Here is a 23,787-nt window from a genome sequence, read left to right on the forward strand (position 1 = left end):
AAATTCCGCAAAAAATTATGAACACGAATAATACATTTTACATTATATCTCAGTGACTTTGGAAGGATTGAAAACTTTTATGCAGGTTTAGCTGAAACCTGGTCAAGTCTCGCCATGTTCCCCTACATGTGGGGCAGAATGATAAATTGCAAATAATGCATTCCTTTTCAAACAGCAAACTTGATGTTATGCAGTGCGAGTGCAGTTTATCTCGTCGTCTACTACCCTACTCCCCCAATACGAGCATCTATCTTCATTTCCCGGTATGCATTATGATGTCCTGAAGGAAAAGTTGTCTCAAAGAAAATCATTGTGTTCTATATGTCGATCTCTCCCTATGTCGATGGTCCCTTCAATATCGACATAAAGAGAGTTAACTGTAATATAATTCTAAATTTATCTTGCGCACTCTCCACCTCGTCGAGGTTTCAGTATTTTTTCCCTTGTTTTGTCTTTCTGTGCATTTACCGTTATCTGGCCAGTGAGCAGTGAAGCAGTGTTTTTTTCTAGCCATCTGTTTACCGTTATATATACAAATTAAGTAGCGCTATAATACTGCACTTCTCATTCTTGTCTGTATTACCAGCTTACACTGGGCAATATACCCGTGCACAAACGACTTCTCCTAACAGTGGTTCATCTCCAGGAGAGATGGACGTCTAAACAAAATCAGCTCACCCGTTCAAAGTTTATCCATGCTCGGCTACCGAGCCTTACGCGATCTTCCTCCGACTCAAAGACAAAAAAGTGTTGGAATTTATTCAAGATTTCTCGAGCACTGACGGAACAGAAATATCGAAAATACGCTCTGATAAGCTTCGGGGGGAGCACGTCGTTTGGCATAAGTTCGTTTGGCATAAGTTCGGTTGGCATAAGTTCATTTGGCATAACAGCAGGTTACACATGCTTTCGTTTGGCATAATGTTCATTTGGCATAATGGTCATTTGGCATAATGGTCGTTTGGCATAATTTGAAATATGCATTGAAATTTCTGTTATATTAGGTGTTGACACAAAATGTGGCTACGTTGCTTTGTTGTCATCACCGCTAGCAAATTTGGTATGGACAGTCATCGATTTTTTTAGGTGAAAAAAATCGATTCCCGTCCATACCAAACTGTGGCTACGCCACATCGCTTTAAGTATGGTACCATCTGACATCGCTCTACTCCGTCGGACTTAAACTAGTTGAGTAACCCGGGCAAACTAGTGTATCATAGGTTTGCTTGTGAGGGTCGCCGCTTCCGACGGCGGCAACCTCGCCTGGCGGATTCTCAGCGGCTTTGCACCGCTTCGGATCCTTGGTCTCGGTTATACGACAAAGCCAAGGGCTATTTGGTATATAGATTTAAAGAACTGCTCATATTTGAAAGAAGAAATCAACCCTGTCAGTATGGTCTGTGCAACTGCTGCCACAAATTTGGCCACCGTTTGTGGTTCAGGCATTGGTATTGAAAACTCTGTTTTGGGTTGGTTTGCCGTAGATGAGTTGGCAATCGGTTTAATTGTAATTTCGTGAGTTTTGAGTTTTATTGTCAAGTAGGAGGGTACGGGCCTTTCGACCCGCATCCTCACTACAAAAACGCCGTTAGGAGTACCCGGGAAGAAGCTTCTCCAGGTATCAGGTGTAACGGATTCTACTTCTCCGTATTGCGACATGTATTTTGCAATTTGCTCAAGAGGGGTACGAGGTGATAGGTCACATAGCTTTACATCTATATGATCATTTTCAATACAAACGGGAATCTTAATTCCAACGTTGTCACTTTCCACCACGTGTTTTAAGTTGTTCTGCAAAACTAAACGCTCAGCTTGTGCAAACGTGTTGAATGATATTAACACTGCACTGCGAAGATGATGATACTGAAGGTACAACACTTCCGTAAGTCTAAGTTGCATTTTTGCCTTCAAAAGGTATTCCACTTCACAAAAACTCGGGCGCGTTGAACAAAATTTCAAGTCAACGACCGCGGCGTTGGGTCGAAGTAGAGCTTTTTCGTCAACTTTGCTCATGGTAACAAGTATAATCCGATGCTTCCTTTGTTCTCGAGACAATGTACACTAGATCGAGAGGCCTGTTGTTCACTTGGCTCGATTGTATGTCTGACAGCGGCAGAGGTAGAAAGTAGACTGTTTGGAAAATATATGTATATTTGCCAGAAACATAAGGGTTGATTCCTTCTTTCAGTCATGAGCTGTTCATTAAATTTGTACACCAATAGCCCTCGCAAGTAGACTGGTGATCCACTCGTTTGCCCGGTTTACCAAAACTTAAGGGGCTGACTCCTTCGTTCAAACAAGAACAGTTCTTTGAATCTTCATGCCAAATAAGATCGCAAGCAAGCTGTTGAACTGTTCGTTTGCTCGTTTTACTTAAACATAAGGGTTAATTCTTCTTTCAAACATATCCCTTGGCTTTGTCGCATAAGCGAGACCATCCAGGTTTGGTGGCCGCCGACTCGCCGTCGGAAGCGGCGGCCCCTTGCTAGCAAACCTGTGATCCACTCGCAGATTACTGAAACATGGGGAGTATCAACTAGATTAAGAAACATTATACCAAACGAAAGCATGTGTCAGCTGCTGTTAATGAACATTATTCCAAATGAACTTATGCCAAACGACGTGCTCCCAGCTTCGGGTAGTGGTAAATGATATTTCTGGCTACGAGCCTTTTACAGAGGACTGTAGAGTACATGTACCATCAAATGGGGTTGAATAGTCTCCGATCCCAGTTTGAATTGTGATTTTTTTAGTTTTTATTTCATCTGACATAAATTGTCTTAATGAAAACTTAAAAGAAAAAATTAAAGCTATTTACATATTACGAGCAACACGAAAATGATCAAGTACATTAGACGACACATAAAAATCGAAGAGATCAGCAAATTCGTTGAATCGCGAGCAAACGAATCAAGCGGGTAATACTGTCCGTACTGTGTATTTCGTGACTCCAGGAACAGGAAGTTACGGCGACGAAGTTTTCTCTCAAGAGCGTACACATTCAGCTGAGTAAGCTGAGCAGAGCTGTCAATATCGCCTGTGAGTATCTTTGCAGCGAATAATCCTTGTGAGGTGATCCGTCTTACCTCCAGCGCACAGTGGGAAAAAATGAACCCAAAACGCGACTTTTTTGAAAAGGCTGGATGACGTTTACCACGAAAGGTTATTCTTATGTAAAATAGTCTGAGAAATTGATTGCTAGTATTTACAACGACCGCACGGTACGCTTTTATGCCCGTTTTGCGTTTTGCCTTTCGTTTGAGTTTATGTTCAAAACTGAATATATAACTCAGTAAAACGTTGAATACGGATGACAAAAATTAATATTTCTTATGTAAAAAAGTTCAGAGAATTGATTGAAGGTAATTAGAATAATCTCACGAAACGTATACATCCATTTTACCCCAATTCTTCGAAAAACTAAAGTTTGAAGTTAATCCTGGTTTTATATTTCGGTAAAAAGTCAGGTTATCGCTTGAATATAGATAGAGTGGCTGCCTGAAACGTGCGTACCCGTTTTACCCCAATTCCTCCCATACTCAAGGATAAAGTTAAACCAGACTCCACATTTCAGAAAGAGGCTGAAAACGGTTAATCAAAATTTGCATTTCTTATGCCAAAAATTCTGGAGAATCTATTGAAGATAGTTTGAATGGCCGCACAAAACGTGTGTACCTATTTTACCCCAACTCTTTCTATATCTCAAGTGGAAAGTTAAACCTGGCTGTGCGTCTCGAAAAGAGGCTGAAGATGGCTGATAAAAAGTAGTAATTCTTATGTTCAAAAATCCGGGGAATCAGTTAAAGATAGTTAGAATGACCGCAAGAAGCGTTTGTTTGTTTGTTTCCGTTTTACCCCAATTATTCACATAACACAAGTGTGGAGATATACCTTACGCAATATTTCAGAAAGACGTAGAAAGCTACTGTTCAAAAGTATTTTTTATGTTAAATAGTCCAGGAAATTGTTTGAAGATAGTTCGAATGATCGGACATAACATGTGTACCCGTTTTACCCCAAATTCTTCCCATAACTCAAGTGTGAAGTTAAACCTGTCTGTACTTCTCTGAAACAGGCTGAATGTGGCTAATGAAAAGTAGTAATTCCAATGTACAAAATTCAGGGGAATCGAGTGAAGTTAGTTAGAATAACCGCACGAAACTTGTGTATCCGTTTTACCCCAATTCTTCCCATTGCTCAAACGTGAAGTTAAACTTGGCTGTGCTTCTCGGAAAGAGGCTGTATGCGGCTGATGAAACGTAGCAATTCTTATGTAAAAACTTCTCGATTGAAGATAGAATGACCGCACTAAGCGTATGTACCCGTTTTACCCCAATTCTCCACATAATAAATATGTGAATTTATACCTTACTCACCATTTCAGCAAGAGGCCGAAAGTGGCTAACCAAAGTAGTTTTTCTTATGTAAAACAGTTCAAGAAATCGATTGAACATACTTGGAATGACCGCATGAAGCGTGTTTACTCGTTTCACCCCGATTCTTTTCCTTATGCAAGTGTAAAATTATACTTACCCAACATTTGAGGCTGATAAAAAGTAATTTGTTATGTTAAATACTTCAGGAAATCAATTAAAGGTAGCTAAAATATCCGCACGAAACATGTGTAACCGTTTTACCCTAAGTTCCTCTCATAACTAAAGTGTGAAGTTAAACCTGGCTGTTTTTCAGCTGTTGAAAAGTAGTAATTCTTATGTATAAAAAATTCGCGTTCAACCTGCTGCTGAAATGATGAGTAAAGTATAACTCCACACATACATTACGTAAAGAATTGGGGCAAAACGGATATAAACGTTTCGAGTGGTCATACTATCTCCAATCGATTCCCCGGAATTTTGTACATAACAATTTCTACTTTTCATCAGCCGCATTCAGCCTCTTCCCGAGAAGTAAAATCAGGTTTAACTTCACACTTGAGCTATAGGAGAAAGTCGGGGTAAAACGGGTACACATGTTTTGTTCGGTCAACTATCTATTTTCAATCGCTTTCCTGGTCTATTTAACATAAAAAGTTACTTTTGATCAGCGGTTCGATGTTTAATAGACGACAGCAATTCTCGCATGGTGGCAAGTTAATTGGGTCTCGCTACGGCAGCAACCGCAAAGCATACTTCACAAATTGTTGTTGAACACCTTCAATTCTGGCGATCCAGTTTGCATGGTAAGGGCTCCGGCATTGGATTCCAGCAATGAACGTACAAGAGAGCAGTATAATGATTTTAAGCAAAACGGATCACGAAACTCCTTAGCAATCTTAAAGATGAAACCCAACTGTCGGTTGGATTTTGACAGGATATCGCCATAGTGGAGTCTGCAGTTCATTTCACGATCTATAGTAACGCCAAGATCCCCAATGCGTTCTGTCCTTGTAAGCGAGCAGCTACACATTTGATAATCATAAATGATGGACAGAGTTTTTCGATGGAAGGAAATGATGTTGCATTTTGTAATACTTAAGCTCATAAAGTTTTTTGTGCACCATTCCACAAACAGATGCAACATTCTTTGTAACTCCAGGCAGTCGAGAAGACATTTAAATATTTTGTAAATTTTCGTATCGTCTGCATAGAACAGACGACAGTCCGATGGCAGTAGTGATGCACATCGTTTATAAAAAGTGAGAACAGTAGCGGATGATATACGCCGTATCTATTTGCTACCCAGCGTCCATGTTTTGCATTTGCAGACTGTTCGAGGTAATATGCTGATATGCTGACATGGTTGACCTTTTTAAAGACCCCATGCTCCAGCCACTGAAGATACTGGAGTGCAAACGATTAAATTCAGAATCAGTCGCAGCTGACGGAAAAAAGACATACGTCAACTCAAACACCTATCGGGTGAACTTTGCCGGTTTTACCCTACCAAACTATCTCCTCTTTGACAAGGTTCGTCTACCTGTTCGCCTTTTTGTGCCGCGGGTCGTGACCTGCACAAATTGTAAACAATTGGGACACGCAGCCTTCCATTGCATCGATAAGGTTCGGTGTGTGAAATACAGTGGGAATCCTATGAAAGGAATATTGAAAAGCGTCTCTAATGTATGGGAAACCCACATGATCTTCCGATAGGTCCCGCGTACAAACAGTGCGAGGAGAAACTTAAGCGTTCGATTCAGGAACGTTCTAAGCGATCTCGCAGAAATGCTAAAGATAGCTACGCCATCGGTACCTACTAACATATATTGTAACTTGTCTACTGACGAAGGCGACTGTGATGAATGCCAGGAGGGAACATCTTCTGCTGTGCCTAGAAGCAATCGAAAAAGGAAGATAATCTCATCTCCTAAGCTTCGTTGTTAACGCCAGAAGGTGTCTCTTCAAGGTCCTTCAATAACTACTCGTAGAAGTACTGGGTCAAAACCGAAGCAGGTACCTCCCAGGCTCAAAACTCTGAGCTCAGAAAAGGAGTTCACAGCACTACTTGGGACATCAAAAACCCCAAGTGTTCTCATATCTCAGCTAGAGAAGGAAATCAGCGCTGGTTTAATACATTTCTTTGATATTGTGGGCCGTATTTTTACAGCTTTAAATATTTCTGACCCTCTTAAAAGCATCTAAATAAGCTTTCGCTCCACAGTAAAAAGATTATTGATGCAGTTGACTGCAAAATGGCCCCTCCTTTCGATGATTGTATCCTTCGATGGCTAATTCTTCGAACACGGTCACGGATTTCGTCACTGTTTCGCAGTGAAATTGAAGAAGCATTATCACGAAAATCGGTTCGTTTGAAATTTTACTAAATAACTTGAAATGCGATGCATTTGCATTATACCGAACATGGCTTATTTCAGGAATAGATATCAACCTTCACGATTTCAATATTATTCGCCTGGATCGAGAAGCCTCTTACGGTACTTTTAGAGATCAGTACAGGCATTGAAGTTGTCGCTTGCCACACTAGAATTAAACCTTTGCATTGCTTCCACTTACATTCCCCCAAGAGCCCCAGTTGTCCACCGATGGCTTTGCAATATTGCGGAACTCGTCCCCGCACTGACGCTAGTTTTAGTTGATTTTAACTCCCACGGTACGACTTGAGTTGCCTTGACGATAATCGATCCACCTCACTCCACGTGCTTTGCGACAACTTCAAAATGATCATTTTGAGCACGGGTGAAATTACACGGATTCCGGCTCCTTGAGCGCGCGCGAGCTCCTTAGACTTGTCCCTCTGCTCGACCTCGCTGCGGTTAAATTGCACGTGGAAGGTAGTCTCTGATCCCCAAGGCAGCGAACCATCTGCCAATCGTAATTAATATTCGACACATCCATGAAAGATGAGATTCGTGGATCCCGGATCACATACGTCCGCAAGTAAGCCCAAACATTTTCCATAGTAAATTGCGATGAGGTCTACTGCAACAAGATGTTTTACACCGACGGGTCATGCCTCAACGGCTCCACTGGCTTCGGTATATTCAATCAAAACCTTCTCAATGATCCTGCTTCAGTCTACGTCGCAGAAATTGCTGCTATTCAGTATACCGTTGGCATTATTGATACTTTTTCACTGATCATTACTTTATCGTTTCGGACAGCCTCAGCTAAATAGAAGCTGTCCGTTTGATGAAACCTAGGAAGCTCATTCCATATTTTCTGGGAAAATATGGTAGCTCCTCTGCGTGCTTTGTCTGTGAGATCGTACAAGATTACCTTAGCTTGGTTTCCCTCGCATTGCTCCATTCCAGGTAATGAAGAAGCGGACTCTTTAGCTAAGGCGGGCGCTTTAGAAGGTGACATCAATGAAAGACCAATTTGCTTCAATGAATTTTTCAATATCTCTCGTCATAGGACGCTAGAAAGTTGGCAGATATCTTGGAGCGATGGAGAAATGGGACGGTGGATAATCCGGATGATCTGGCGAACCTGGGATCAGATGTGGGTCGAGATTTCGAGACGCTCATCTCCAACGTATTGGGTTTGCGAATAGCGGCATCTGCGCTTGTGGTGACGGTTAGCACGATATCGAACATATTGTCTGGGCATGCGTCGAGTACGGTTCTGCCAGATCTCATCTATTGGATTCGCTTCGGGCCCGAGGAAGATCACCCAATGTCCCGGTTCCAGATGTACTGGCAAGCTGCGATTTCCTAAAACCGTCAATATACAGATTTGACTACTACACGCAGCGAAATTTCACATGATTAAACCAACAAAATTCATTTTTGATAGCAATCGACAGTCTATTTTTGATTCGAAACTCTTTGATTGTACAATATACAATATTTTATTATTGAACTAACAATATTATGTTCATTCCAACCAAATTTTATTCAATTTTGGTTTTGACTAGTAGTAAATCAGTGTGTATTGAAAATGTTTGTGCGTGTTTGCGGTGGTATTTTTCATTTCTTAATGAAAATTACTATTTATTAATAAAAAATAATGTACAAATTTTGGAATATCGATTTCAACAAATTTCGCAGCCCAAACTCAACACTGAGGTAAGTGTCAATATTAAAATAATAACATTGGCAGTAATATAACCTTTGACACTTTCAGAACAACCTCAAAATGCAGAAAATGAATAACTGGCAAATGATCCTACAAAGTTTTTAAATTTACAGAAAATTTAAAAATAAAGCAATAAAATTATTGAATTTTATTTTATTAACAAACATCAACAGTACATATTTTCTTCTATATTCGTTGTAGTTTCAACTGAATCATATTGTTGGACCAATCGTGTTCACAATATTAGATCAATAATATTGGCTATCGTTTCAACAATAATATTGTTGATTCAACCGATGATGTGATTGAAAACTAGAAACGTCAAAGCCAGAATTTATTGTAGAAATAACAATATTACGGATTGAATCAAGTATTGAATATTATTAGTCCTGAGATAATAATAATTATTGTTGAGTTTAAACCAGAATATTGTTATATCTATAATTCATTTTTCTGCGTGTACTATTATTTTTCTTATCATTCCCAAAAGTGCCCTCTTCTGCTTGTACCGTACACTAACGATGGTTTCATGTGACCTCAAGCTGATACGAAACATCTCTGGCGACTGAGCCAACAGTACAAACAACACACGCGAAACGCGGTGTGTTGCCGATCCGCATCTGAACCGTACTACGAAATCGTCTGGAGGAACCCCTGTCGGCTGGAGGGCGACTGCCCGGCATACGACCGGGTCTGTAATCCTTACCGTTGATTTCCCGATGTCTGAAACTGAAAGTCGATATCTTTCTCCCACTGTCAACTTTGTCCACTCTATCTTCCCTGTCGTCGATACCTAGATAAGGAATTCACCACACACCCCTTCCTAATTATCTTCCCAAAACTTATTTGTCCCTGTCCTTTCTAGTTTTAGTTGTCCAATATATTATCTCGTCAAGAAATGCTCAACAGTACTACTGCTCATTAAAAAATCCCCTAATTAGCCCCCTTCCCTTCGATCTTAATAAAAAAAATGAATCACTCCCTCTAGTTATTCCTAGTTTTAATATGGTTGCAAAATGTTATGCTTGTTTAAAAATTAATTATAATAAAATGTTTTAGCACCTAGTTGTAAGAAATTCAAAATGTGTCACCTTTAAACGAACGAACGACTTGAATAAAGAAAAATCGGCAGCGACGCGCATGCTCACCATATAATTTGGGGCAGCTCAGATATCAATCTGAGAGGCACGAATAGTTGGAATATTGAAGTAGTAAAAATCTGCTATTCTTATTTATAGGAAATAGCCCAACATTGGCACGGTATGGCAGAGAAGAGGTGTTAGATGTAACTCTCTGCTCTGACAGTATTACAAATGAGTTGGAAAACGAGCTTGGAACGTCGTTATCTGATCATAAGTACATCGTCTTTAAGTATTTAAACGTCTCGTTAGATAACGTCACATATTGTAATCCCAAATGTACGGGCTTGGCGAATAGGTTTCATAGGTATCTTCCCATGATTGAATCTCCAAGTGACTTGGTTGAGGTCGTGGATAAAACAATGTCACTCATAGTAGCAACATGTCAAGAGGCTTGTCCGCATCGAGCTACGCGTGCCTTTAGAGGAACCTCTTGGTGAAATACTAAACTTGTTAGACTCAAAAAGTTATGAAGAATTGCTTGGAATCGCAGACACAGGGACAGGTTGAAGGCATTAAGGTTGACTCACAAAGCATACAGAAATGCCTTTCGATCCTCTGAGCGAGGTGGTTGGAAAAGCCTCTGTGCAAATGTCTTAAATTTCAACGAGTAGATTGAATAAGTTACTTTCGAAATCGACAGACTTTTATATCAGTTTGATTAGAAATGCTAGTAGTGAATACTCATCTGGTGAAGATGTGGTACTCAACTGTCTGTTTGACACACACTTTCCAGGCTGTACAGAGTCATCACTGACAACTGCCCTTGAGTTCTTTTCAGGTAATTCTGATTTTTGGACATTTGCTCAGAATCAATGAAATGGGCGATTGAAAGTTTTGCTCCGCATAACTCTCCGGGAAAAGATGGAATCATTCCAGTTCCACTACAAAGAGGATATCAACTCTTCAAGCATATTTTGAACAAAGTTCTTACTTGTAGTCTTGCAACTGGATACATTTCATTAGCGTGACGGAAAATAATGGTGAAATTTGTTCTCAAAAGTAACCGTGTTACTTATGATGAGGCAAAAAGCTTTAGACCGATCTGACTGACCTCCTTCCTTCTCAAATCAGTGGAACGTTTAATAGACCACTATATTCGGAAGGTTAGTTTGGGCAAGCGCCAGCAGGGGGAAGTCTTCTACCACCCTGTTACACAATGTTGTCTACAACATCGAAAATCGCAAAATCAATCAATCAGTTTAGGAGTTTTTCTTAATATTGAAGGTGAGCACCTGATAACGTGTCTTTCGAATTCATTTTGGAAGCAGCACAAGATCATGGAGTACCTTTATATATCACGAATTGGATAACGCAATGCTTAGCAACCGACATCTGTGCTCATCGTTAAGACAAGTAGAGATAAAGGAACCTGAGTGTCTGCGAATGTTCTCAAGGTAGTGTGCTGAGAACTGAATGAGTTTGGGCTTTCGACATGTGGTTTCGCGGATGATTATCATATAAAATTCACCGGAATTTTCATCAACACACTTTTTGATTTGATGCAACAAGCCTTATGTAAGGTTGAGCAATTGTGTCTTTATGCTGGAATATCAGTTAATCCAAATAAAACAGCAAAGGTGCTTTTCAGACAACGAAGGATCACAACCGGAGCTCATCTGTTGCAGTTCCTTTACTCTGGAGTTGTTGCCGCAGATCAAGTAAAATGTGTTGGGATAATTTTTGACTCACAACTAAATTGATCTGAATCAAGAAAGCTTACATGGCCTTCGGTCAATGTAGGCGCACTTCCGGCAAATATTGGGCTTGAGCTTGTGCGACCACCCCTGGCTACCATTCCGTTATCGATCTGGACTAGCAGAAGTTGCAAAGGTAACCAGTAGATAATTATGCTTGGGACTAGCGAAGAAGCATCTTTCAATGTGCAGCTCCTGATAATCCTAAAGTGTTTATTGATCAATACTGGCGCCGGCCAGGCTCGAACGTAGAACGCGGAAGGAAAGGGAAGGGATGTTAGTTCGATACTTGCTTATGCTAGAGGCCGTTTATACTACTGCGCAATCCACAAGTATCACTCGAGAAGGATATTTGTTAGTAAGTATGGGGTGCGTTTCTTCATGTTCTAATTATTTTCCATCAGCCTATTTCTGCTACGAAACCAAAGATCGACAACAGAGAGGTGACTCCACTCTCTGGACTAGTGGACCGGGGACCAACGGTTTACTTCCCTTCCGAATCTCAACGACCTCGGTTGGGATTGAACTCAGACCAATTGGGATGGGTGGCGGTCACGCTTACCACTCAACCACCGGTGCCGTCTAGACACGCTTCCGGCAAATCTTTGGGACTCAAATCAAAGTACATTCAGTGGATCTCCACAACAATTGTTAGGCCAATACTGGTATACGGGTGCCTTGTTTGGTAACAGAAGGGAGTTAGTTATGATCATCCAATCAAAGTTAGGCCATCTTCAGAGGATGGTCTTGATGGCGACGACTGGTGCGTTTTCGACATCCCCTACTGCTGCTCTAGAGACACCCTTGAACATAAAACCACTATGTGTTTCTGAAATAAGAAGCACTTTCTTGTGCATACCGTCTTAAGGATACAGGTCTCCAGAACAGTAATCCAATAGATCGTGCAATTGGCTACACAAGGCTGTGACCACAAATTTTTTTTTGGGATGAGTATACACTTGCTCCCAGTGACCTTACACTCACACGTAGTTTTCCTTTTTAAAAATTTCAGCGTGAGAATTCCTCCTAGCGAGGAATCGCTATCTGGCTGGATGGAGCGACAACTTGAAGAATATGTAGTTTGTTATACTGACGGTTCTTTGTTAGAGGACCGAGCCGGTGCTGGAGTCTATTGTCGTGAAAGGAGATTAAACCAGTCTCATTTGCTTGGTAGATACTGTACCGTATTCCAAGCAGAAATCTATCGGCGTACAATCGGCACTTCAACAGGGAATTTGTGGTAAAATCTCTGACAGTCAGGCTGTCCTGAAAGCACTTAGTTCGGCAGATTCGAGACCGAAATTAGTAATCGCATGTCGAACTCAGTCAAAGAACTTGGCATTTCAAATGCTATCTACCTTCTATGGGTACCCGGTCATTCCGGAATTACTGGAAATGAATGGGCAGACGAATTGGCTAGAGTAAGCGCTGCGACTGACTTCGTTGGTCCAGAACCAGTTTTACCTCTTTCGATAAGTTGGATAAACCACAAGATTCGCTCTTGGGCTGCATCTGAACATACAAAATATCTCGACTAACATATGATTACAGCTTAAAAACCGACTGTCAAAATTCTCTTTGAAAGGAAATTCCGGACAAAGCTTTACTTGCCAACCACAATTTACAGCAGTTATTGAAAGAGAAAACTTTTCTCTTTTGTTTGCTACCAACATCTGTGATTGCTGAGTAACGGTTTGTCCGGAATTTCCTCTCAAAGAGAATTTTGACAGTTGGCTTTTAAGCCGTAATAATATGTTCGTCGAGATATGGGCGTAGCTTACAATTTTGCATTCAAACAAAGACTGTTCTCATTCGTAACCCAACTTTGTACCGGGAAACAAGTGCTTTTTGTTCTCTCCGGTGTGGTTTAGTTTTTTCGGTGGTTCGAAGGTGCTTGCTGTGGCAGAGGCTGCAGTAAAGCATTACTAATAAACAGTCCCGCGAGTGATAATTGTTACCTGCGATATCAGTTAAAGTAGTGCAGTGAAGTGCGTTACTAAACATTTTTCTTGCCTGAAAGACGGCTTTGTTTAGACGAGCTATATCAGCTCTACTGTGTGAAGGTCACGCGGGTGACGGATAAAACAAACGAAGGATCAATTCACCTACCAGCTCGTCAGGAACCAACTGGTGAAGTGTTTCGTTTTTTACTTTTCTTATCGATTTTTTTCTTTTTATTGCTTTTGATTTTTTATTTTGATTTAAGTTAAACAGTGCGGTCGAGCGTGTTGCTCCCGCAACAAAATGGAACAAACAGAAGGATCACCCTCCGAAGAGGAATATTATGAAGAAGAAGAACGTATATCTGATACTGAGACAGATAATGTTATGGTCGATCCACTTCCCCCAATGTCTCACAGCCCCCCCGAGTCAAGGTTTACCAGGATGGATCCGCTGGTCCTTGGGTGGTATACTTTCGGCCCAAAAATAAACCGTTAAACAGCATAACTGTTGCACGGGAGCTGACAAAACGTTACTCGGCCGTAACCGAGATTAAAAAGGTTCAATCAGATAAACTGCGCGTAGTCGTTACTGACTTGAAACAGGCCAATGATATCGTTAGCAATAGCCTCTTTACGCTGGAGTATCGCGTCTACATCCCTTCTCGTGATGTGGAGATCGACGGTGTGGTAAGTGATGCGGGTCTAACTGTCGATGATCTGATGAATGATGGGGCTGGCCGCTTTAAGGACCCTAACCTTCAATCAGTTAAGATTTTGGAGTGCAAGCAATTGCACTCAAAGTCCATCGAAGATGGTAATTACTATCCATCAGACTCGTTTCGCGTAACCTTCGCCGGATCTGCACTTCCGAGCTACGTTGAAGTGGGAGGAGCTCGTCTACCGGTACGCCTGTTTGTACCGCGGGTCATGAATTGTTCCAATTGCAAGCAGCTAGGTCACACGGCCACCTACTGTAGCAACAAGCAACGGTGCGGTAAATGTGGGGAACGCCATGCGGATGATACTTGCAGTAGCCCCGCTGAGAAGTGTGTTTACTGTGGGGAGAATCCGCATGCACTTTTGACATGCCCAACGTACAAACTTCGCGCGGATAAACTGAAGCGATCCGCCAAAGATCGCTCCAGACGCTCTTACGCAGAAATGCTTAAAAGAGCTGTTCCACTTATCTCCGAAAACCCATTCGCTCTCTTGCCAACTGACGATAACGCCTCTAACGACCCTTGCGAGGGGCATTCTTTGGCTCCGCTTGGAAACTCTAGGAAAAGACCTAATCAAAACTCACCTGAACTTCCTCGTAAGGGTCCTAGGTTGTCCCAAACAAGGGTACAAAATAAAAATAATTCATCAACTGGAAGTGCTGGTACAAATCCGAAGATAATACCTCCTGGTTTTGGGAAATTGAGATACAACCAGGAGTTCCCAGCACTCCCCGGGGCACCAAAAATCCCAAGTGCTCCAATTTTACAGTCAGAAACTCAACCTAAAACGGGATTCCTTAAATTTTCTGACATTGTGGACTGGATATTCACAGCTTTCAACATTACCGATCCTATGAAAAGCTTGCTGGTTGCTATTCTACCAACAGTAAGAACATTTTTAAAACAGTTGACTGAACAATGGCCCCTCCTTACAGCGATCGTATCCTTCGATGGCTAACTTATTAGACGGAATCAGGGATCTGATCACTGTTTTACAGTGGAACTGCAGAAGTATTATCCCCAAAATTGATTCATTAAAACACTTGCTAAATTACAATCATTGTGATGCATTTTCCCTATGTGAAACATGGCTAACTTCTAATATAAACCTCAACTTCCACGATTTTAACATTATCCGCTTGGATCGAGAAGACTCATATGGGGGGGTACTTTTAGGGATCAAAAAGTGCTACTCCTTCAATCGAATCAACCTCCCTTCGACGCCAGGCATTGAAGTTGTCGCTTGTCAAACAACAATCAAAGGCAAAGATCTTTGCATTGCTTCTATTTACATTCCTCCTAGGGCCATGATGGGATATCGAAGATTCTCCAACGTGATTGAACACCTTCCCTCGCCCCGCCTGCTTCTTGGAGACTTTAACTCTCACGGTACGGGGTGGGGCTGTCTATACGACGATAATCGATCTTCGACAATTCAAGACCTTTGTGACAACTTCAATATGACAATTCTGAACACAGGGGAAATGACACGAATTCCTAGACCACCTGCGCAAGCAAGTGCACTGGACATATCTTTATGCTCGACATCACTACGGTTAGATTGCAAGTGGAAGGTAATATCTGATCCCCACGGTAGTGACCACTTACCAATTGTAATTGCAATCACCACTGGTTCAAGACCATCGACACCAATCAATGTTCCCTATGACCTCACACGAAACATTGATTGGAAGAGCTACGCTGCTGAGATATCCAAAACTATCGATTCAACACAGATACTTCCCCCGGAGGAAGAATATAAGTTTTTGTCCAACTCGATTCTCGATAGCGCGATTCAAACTCAGACGAAACGAGTACCCGACGTGAACACCCAAAAACGTTCTCCCAACCCGTGGTGGGACAAAGAGTGCTCAGACGTGTACGCGGAGAAAGCTGCCGCGTATAAAACCTTCCGGAACGACGGTTTAGTTGCTAGTTATCGAGTATACGCGATATTAGAAAAGCGAATGAAAAATTTAATGAAAGCTAAGAAACGCAGTTACTGGCGCCGGTTTGTCGACGGGTTAACAAGAGAAACATCGATGAGCACTCTTTGGGGCACGGCCCGACGTATGCGAAACCGAAACAGTACTAACGAGAGCGTGGAATATTCAAACCGTTGGATATTCGATTTCGCCAAGAAGGTTTGTCCGGATTCCGCCCCGGCACAGAAAATCTACCGCGCCGCGTCGCCTTACAATACCGCGAACGAAACATCGTTTACGATGGTGGAGTTCTCACTTGCTCTCTTATCATGTAACAATAAAGCCCCGGGGCCAGATAGAATTAAATTCAACTTATTGAAGAATCTGCCAGACTCTGCCAAAAGACGCTTGTTGAATTTATTTAATAGGTTTCTTGAGGGTAACATTGTCCCACATGACTGGAGACAGGTGAGGGTCATCGCCATCCAAAAACCAGGAAAACCAGCCTCCGACCACAATTCGTATCGTCCGATTGCAATGCTGTCCTGTATCCGGAAGTTGTTCGAGAAAATGATCCTGTTTCGGCTCGACAATTGGGTCGAAACAAATGGCTTACTGTCAGATACACAATTTGGCTTCCGCAAAGGCAAAGGGACGAACGATTGCCTTGCGTTGCTCTCAACAGAAATTCAAATGGCATATGCTAACAAAGAGCAGATGGCATCAGTATTCTTGGATATTAAGGGGGCTTTCGATTCAGTTTCGATCAACATTCTTTATGAGAAGTTGCACCAGCATGGTCTTTCGCCAATTTTAAATAACTTTTTGCTAAACCTGTTGTCTGAAAAACAAATGCATTTCTCGCATGGCGATTTATCGACATCACGATTTAGCTACATGGGCCTTCCCCAGGGCTCATGTCTAAGCCCTCTCCTCTACAATTTTTACGTGAATGACATTGACGAATGTCTTGTCAATTCCTGCACGCTAAGGCAGCTTGCAGATGACGGTGTGGTCTCTATTACAGGTCCTAAAGCCGTCGACTTGCAAGGACCACTGCAAGATACCTTGGACAATTTGTCTGCATGGGCTCTCCAACTGGGTATCGAGTTCTCCACGGAGAAAACTGAGCTAGTCGTATTTTCTAGAAAGCGTGAACCAGCGCAACTACAGCTTCAATTAATGGATCAAACTATTGCTCAGGCTTCAACATTCAAATATCTCGGGGTATGGTTCGACTCTAAAGGTACCTGGGGATGTCACATTAGGTATCTGAAACAGAAGTGCCAACAAAGGATCAACTTTTTCCGTACAATAACTGGAACATGGTGGGGTGCCCATCCAGGAGACCTAATCAGGTTGTACCAAACAACGATATTATCAGTGTTGGAGTACGGATGTTTCTGCTTTCGCTCCGCTGCGAACATACACTTCATCAAACTGGAGCGAATCCAGTATCGTTGCTTGCGTATTGCCTTGGGTTGCATGCACTCGACCCATACGATGAGTCTCGAAGTGCTGGCGGGCGTTCTTCCGCTGAAAAATCGATTCTGGGACCTCTCATATCGATTGCTCATTCGATGCGATATTCTGAACCCATTGGTGATTGCAAATTGCGAAAGGCTTGTCGAGCTTAATTCTCAGACCCGATTCATGTCCTTGTACTTCGATTACATGGCACAGAACATCAATTCATCTACATATAACGTCAACCGTGCTCATCTCTTAGATACTTCTGATCCAACTGTATTTTTCGATACATCCATGAAGGAAGAGATTTATGGAATTCCGGATCATATTCGCCCACAAGTGGTCCCAAATATTTTCTATAACAAATACCATCAAGTCGACTGCGCCAAAATGTTCTACACTGACGGATCAATTCTCGACGGGTCCACAGGCTTCGGTATCTTCAACGAAAATCTTGCTGCCTCATTCAAACTCAATGATCCTGCTTCAATTTACGTCGCAGAATTAGCTGCCATTCAGTATACTCTCGGGATCATTGACACCCTGCCCTCAGACCATTACTTCATCGTTTCGGATAGTCTCAGCTCCATTGAGGCCATCCGTGCGGCGAAGCCTGGAAAGCACTCACCGTATTTCCTGGGGAAAATACGGGAATATCTGAGTGCTTTATCTGAAAAATCTTACCAGATTACCTTGGTTTGGGTCCCGTCACATTGTTCTATTGCGGGCAATGAGAAGGCGGACTCTTTAGCCAAGGTGGGCGCATTAGAAGGCGACACTTACGAAAGACCAATTTGCTTCAACGAATTTTTCAGTATCTCTCGTCAGAGGACGCTCGATAGTTGGCAAACCTCATGGAGCAATGGGCATCTGGGACGGTGGCTACATTCCATTATCCCGAAGGTATCAACGAATGCTTGGTTTAAGGGGTTGGATGTGAACCGGGACTTTATTCGTACGATGTCAAGGATCATGTCCAACCATTACTCGTTTGACGCGCATCTCCGTCGTATAGGGCTTGCTGAAAATAATCATTGTGTTTGTGAGAACGGCTATCACGACATCGAGCATGTTGTTTGGCTGTGCGCAGAGTACTGTGTTGCCAGGTCCCAACTAATAGATTCCCTTCGGGCCCGAGGTAGATCACCCTATGTGCCAGTCCGGGACGTCCTGGCAAGCCGTGACCACCCCTATATTTTTCTTATCTATATCTTTTTGAAAACCATTGATGTCCAAGTTTAATACATTTTACCCTCTCTCATTCACAGTAGAATCTCACCAACCTATCCCTGTATCTACAATATGGCATTGCTTCACGAGTCTTCGGTGCACACTCTTCTTGATAACCGTCTATCCAGAACATCATGACATACCGCACATGCAGATGATATAGAGTGCCAATAATTATCCGAAATATCGACCCTCCCCTCGCCCCTGCGATTACAGGCTGGAAACTACAACACTACAACAAAGTGTGCATATCCGCCACAATGATCAATCAGCAAACGACGATGTCAATTACACAATATGTATCCCACTTCCTACCTTCTTCCTTTACTTACATAAGAGGGGAGCAAGCCGCCCCTAAATACGGCTTTCCCTTCCCCCACTAACATGTGACATGTAATATAAAAAAATGAATTATCGGCCTCGTTAAGCTACAGCATTTGGGCCCAAATAAACGTATTTTAAGATAAAAAAAAGACTGTTCTGCCGAATCTGAGTCCGAAAATGTCAAAGAATTTGCTGCATTTCTCCAAGTACAATTGCATTATTGGACATTATTCAAAATTTTCTACAACTAGGAAGCTCGTCAGCCACCCGATCTTTTCTAGTTACTGTGACCTAATGAGAATCAAGTAAAAACTGTTAATGTTCATTGTAGAAAAACTTACAGCAAGCGAACTGTGGAGAAAGGAAAACAGAATGTTGGCATTATATTTCCGCTATAGTGTGCCCACACGTCCAAAGTTATCAAAATAGTTTAGGCAGTTGCTGGATTGATTTGGGAATTTCGAGTTCACACTGTTCAAAATTAAATTAAATTATATTATAAGACTGTCGGTAGTACTGAATATCGGTTTAAAATTGGATAGTGAATTTTAAGTTATACTCTAGTAAACAGGAATGTTCATATGCATAATTCTGGTTACAATAAACACTAATCGCAGTGACTAGTTACCATAAACACTAATGGTTGATTTTGATTTATATTCAACTATGAAATTTGGTCTGTGTTTGACTTTTGGTATTTAATTTATAAGCATGTCTTGGGTTTTGTTTAAGCGATTTGAGAAACCAAGCAATCAAATCGAAGTTTTCTTGAAATTTCCCTTGGATACTTGCGTGATTCTTTCGGTAGGTTGGATGATAGAACTTAGGCAGATTGAAAAGTTATTAGTGTTTTAATGAAAGACCGTTATATTCTTAGGCCCAATGAGATCAAATATTTACTGGTGAACTAGTAATGTTTTAAGTGCTACACAATTTAGCAAGAAGTAAAAAACTTCTGGCTTCCACTTGACTCAGTTTGGCTTCAAGCTAAAACATCATATGGTCACAAGACCTATTTTACTAAGTTATTTTAACAGGGAGACTAGTAACTAAGACCAAGTTATTGTAACAGGGAGAATCTAGTAATGTTAATTAACAAGATGACATTTGTTCGAACATTTCAATGCATTGTGTAGGTTTTAAAAGCAAAACGAAGCAATTGCAAAAAAACGTACCCAATTCAAGAACAATCCCCCAACTAACATAATCATATTACGAAAAGACGGGGCATTGCACGTTGTTCACCTTTTTTCTAGTCTGACCTCGAAAATTATTTCGTTTTGCCTATTTTCTCAAGTATATTACAAGATTTTGAACATATCGCATCACACAAATTGAAATTAAGGGCTAGAAAGCAAATTCTTCCGAATACCTAGATTCAACTTTACCTGAATGAATGAGCAATAAAATCTTGTTAAACCCCGTCGAGAAAAACCCAAAACCCATTGGGAAAGCTGCAAATCGCTCTGAAAACAATGGTCGGGTCGACTACACCACCACCAGATCGTTGAACCATGGTGGCTGCGTTGTTCCGCAACAACACAATTCCAGCTCACACATGTAAACATACACCACGTAAACACGGAAAGCATTAGCATAAATCTATGGATGTGTGCGAGTGTGTTTACAACGTTAGCATCTTTTTCGTGCTTTTCCTCCTGCCCACTCGAGCCGCCCTCTTTTCGTATCAACTGTTTACACTACACTTTTGGCACTTTTCCCCCTGCAAGGCACACACACACACACTACCGAGCCATGACACTATTCAATGTGAAACGAGATCAAATCCTTTTGACCTCGCACTGTACGTGTAGGTGAGATGTGTTGTTTTTCCTCTCGAAACCATTCCTTCCAGACTACTCGCTCAACAGTGCAAACTTGCTATGAGCCGTTTCGAAATCGGAAAACTAGCAGTCACTTCAGCAATGAAAAATCCTTGCCAAATAAAACACAAAATGCACTCTCTCTTGGCCTGGCAGCACCGCACACGGCAGAAAAGGCCACAACACACAACACAGCAGATGTGTAGCCAAAGTGGTAGCTTTCCTTTCGCAAACTACGCGTTTTCTGCGTTATCCAACCTTGCGGTGGTCCGCTTTCGCTCGTCCTTGGCCACTTTTTAAGCTACATCCAAACAGCTCTGAGTGCAAAGTGGGCAAAAATATTGCTGCTGAATTAGCAAACACTGCTTCACAATGACGGTCAGCACTAACAAATCCCGTTTTCAAACCGCAATCCACCATTGAAAATCCCGTACCTATTTCTCCGATGGGTCCGTTTTCGTTACCTTTCCCCGAGACGAAGCAACCCAACTAGCTCACGACCGACAGCACGACTACGACCACATCGCTGGCGCTCTGTGGCTGACTCGCTCGGTATACATCACACAACACATCAACGCATACCAGCAGCAGCAGCAGCACCATCTTGGCAAAGCGACAGGGAAGTGTTTTGCTTCGGAAAACTGACAGTTTCAACCAGTCGCTGTCTCGTTTTCGCACATGAAGCTGTCGTTTGCAGATGCCTAAACCGATTTACCGTTAGTTCAGTTGCACCCCATATGCCAATGAGATGTTCATAACCAGGTAAGAAAATGCTATTGCTTTCTCGCTCATCGTTTGGTGTATTCTACCGTAATTTTTGAAAACAACGTAACTGCGAATGAGTGCCTTGCTTCGTTTACATTTTAGTTTTAGTGCATTTCCGCATTTTATTAGCGCATTTGTCCAAAATTCCACGCGGTCTTTCCTGATCGACAGTAACGGCCGGGCTGAAACACCGCGCTTAGCCAACTATCATAATATTGCAAATTTGAATAACGAAGGACTGAATAAGTAAACAGGTTGAATAGGGAAAAGAGGGTAACAGTGGAACTATGAAAACAATACGTTTTCATGGTTCCACTGTTACCCTCTTTCCCCTATACCAGATGCAATTAGTGCCAAATTTTTCACGTAAAATTCAAAAATTCTTTTTAGATTTTAGAATTGATAAAATTGGTTTAATGTGCTATACTTTTCAATCAAATTCTGTTTTAAAAATTGTCCTTGCGTTTAAACAAAAATGGGAGACTTATTACTACTGCAAACAGCAAATACAAGTACTAGTTACACAAAAAACTTGCTGGCAACCTTAGAGCGGCGTTTAGTAAGCAGTTGCTGCGGCGTCTACGTTTCGGTGAATGTCTCAATATTATGAAACATGTTTATGATAGTATGGTATGTATTGGAAGACGAGGTTTTCAACAAAAAATGCCAAATATCTATCAGACAGTATAATCATTCCAAAATTAGGCGTTTAACCAACTTGTGCAGCTCTTTCTACTCTATCAAAATAATAAAAGATGTTATCTGCAGATATCTTATCGTCACCTAAACGGAAAACTAATCCAGATATTGGGAGCTTTTTTTTCAGAACAACGATCCAAAGTAAACAGTTGAAATAATAAGTTCCAAAATTTTGACAACGCGTGATACATGCTACCCAAAATAAACTCGAAATATCTGTTTTGATGGAAAGAAATGTATTAAATTTTGTGGATCCACAAAGCTTAATACAGTCGATTTACTCACCTAATTGGTTTGACTATTTCCATTTGATGGTCTACAGTGTCGTATCTAAAAAAAGGTCTATTAGAACTGGATGCCGTCGGTTTGATTCACCGCAGAGTAGAGGCTCGAAAAGTACCACTACTGCTAGTTTAAGTAACATGAATTACAGCAAACATCAAATTACCAAAAGTTACCATAAAACTTATATGGAGAATAATCCATTCATTTACTCGCGGCGCAATCATAAGTTTATTAGTAAACCAATATTCCAAAACAGAAGAGAATCGAAAAATTCAATTTCCATAGCAAACTATTTTGTATGAAATTGAGGCAGTGTGTGAATAAGCATACCTGTTACAATATCAAAATACTTTGGCCAAGGGTTACCCGATTGAGAGACATCAATGAAGCAAATACACACTGCGTTACATATCGGTAGTCTTCGAGTCACTGCTCGACCGGAATAACATTTTCTGCACTCTTTGTTTACTTGGCTGATCTGCTGTTCGCGGATTTTCTCTAAGAGAAGAGAAGACAATCGCGTAGCTAATTTGATCCAGTCCTAACCTCAATATTGAACCAACTTCTGATTGGTCGTTTTGCCAGCCAAGAGCGTTCATAATATTTTCAAACGGGATGAAAAACAGTGCTGCTGAATTTATTTTGGCTACTTTTCATACCCATGAACATTTTATGCAAATTGAATAAATACCCTGAATGACGATATAACTACGGAATTTGGCAACGATGGATGCTTGTTGTCTTTGGAATTACGACAGGGCCTGGTAGATAAAAGGTTTGTTCCAGTACATGGAAGTTACTCCCTGTTGCTCCGGACCAAAAAATTCTCGTTCCTTTTCACTCCGGTTTGGCACCAGAAGAAGAAAAAAGAGAAGATGATAGTACAGGAACGATTTTCTCCCTGTTTGCTCCGGAGTACTTCCAGTTTCTCCTGGTACTGGAACAAACCTAAAATTAAGAAGAGCAAGAAGCCTGTTGTCGTCTCTTCTCTTAGCAGATTCTGATTGGTCATTTTGCCAGTCATGAGCGTTCATTATATTTACAATCGGGATGGAAAACAGTGCTGCTGAATTTATTCTGGCTACTTTTCATACACATCAACATTTCGTGCAAATTGAATAAAAGATCTGAATGACGATATACTTACACGTGTATTGTTAAGAGAGACATGAATAAAAATTTAATTTAATTTTTAAATGCAGCTAGCATTGTAAATTCTTGGTAAAGGTGCGATCTTTTACGTACAATTATTTTCGGCAATTGTAAAAAGCATTCAAAGGGAATCTGGCAACGA

General features: G+C 41.3%; 1 protein-coding gene across 4 annotated transcripts in view; it reads right to left on the reverse strand.

Moving 5' to 3' along the window:
• The window catches only part of LOC131692609 (PAN2-PAN3 deadenylation complex subunit PAN3), a 109,303-nt gene extending 87,959 nt beyond the window's left edge, over positions 1-21,344 (reverse strand). The window contains exon 1 of one of the 4 annotated variants that reach the window (XM_058979764.1): positions 21,209-21,344. The gene's annotated coding sequence lies outside the window, so the exon portion shown is untranslated. Of the gene's footprint in view, positions 1-21,178 lie in introns of all 4 variants that reach the window. The other 3 variants (XM_058979763.1, XM_058979765.1, XM_058979767.1) reach the window with 3 other exon arrangements.
• Between the last annotated feature and the right edge of the window lie 2,443 nt (positions 21,345-23,787).

The sequence above is a fragment of the Topomyia yanbarensis genome, chromosome 3, assembly GCF_030247195.1.
Source record: "Topomyia yanbarensis strain Yona2022 chromosome 3, ASM3024719v1, whole genome shotgun sequence".
Lineage (NCBI taxonomy): Eukaryota > Metazoa > Arthropoda > Insecta > Diptera > Culicidae > Topomyia > Topomyia yanbarensis.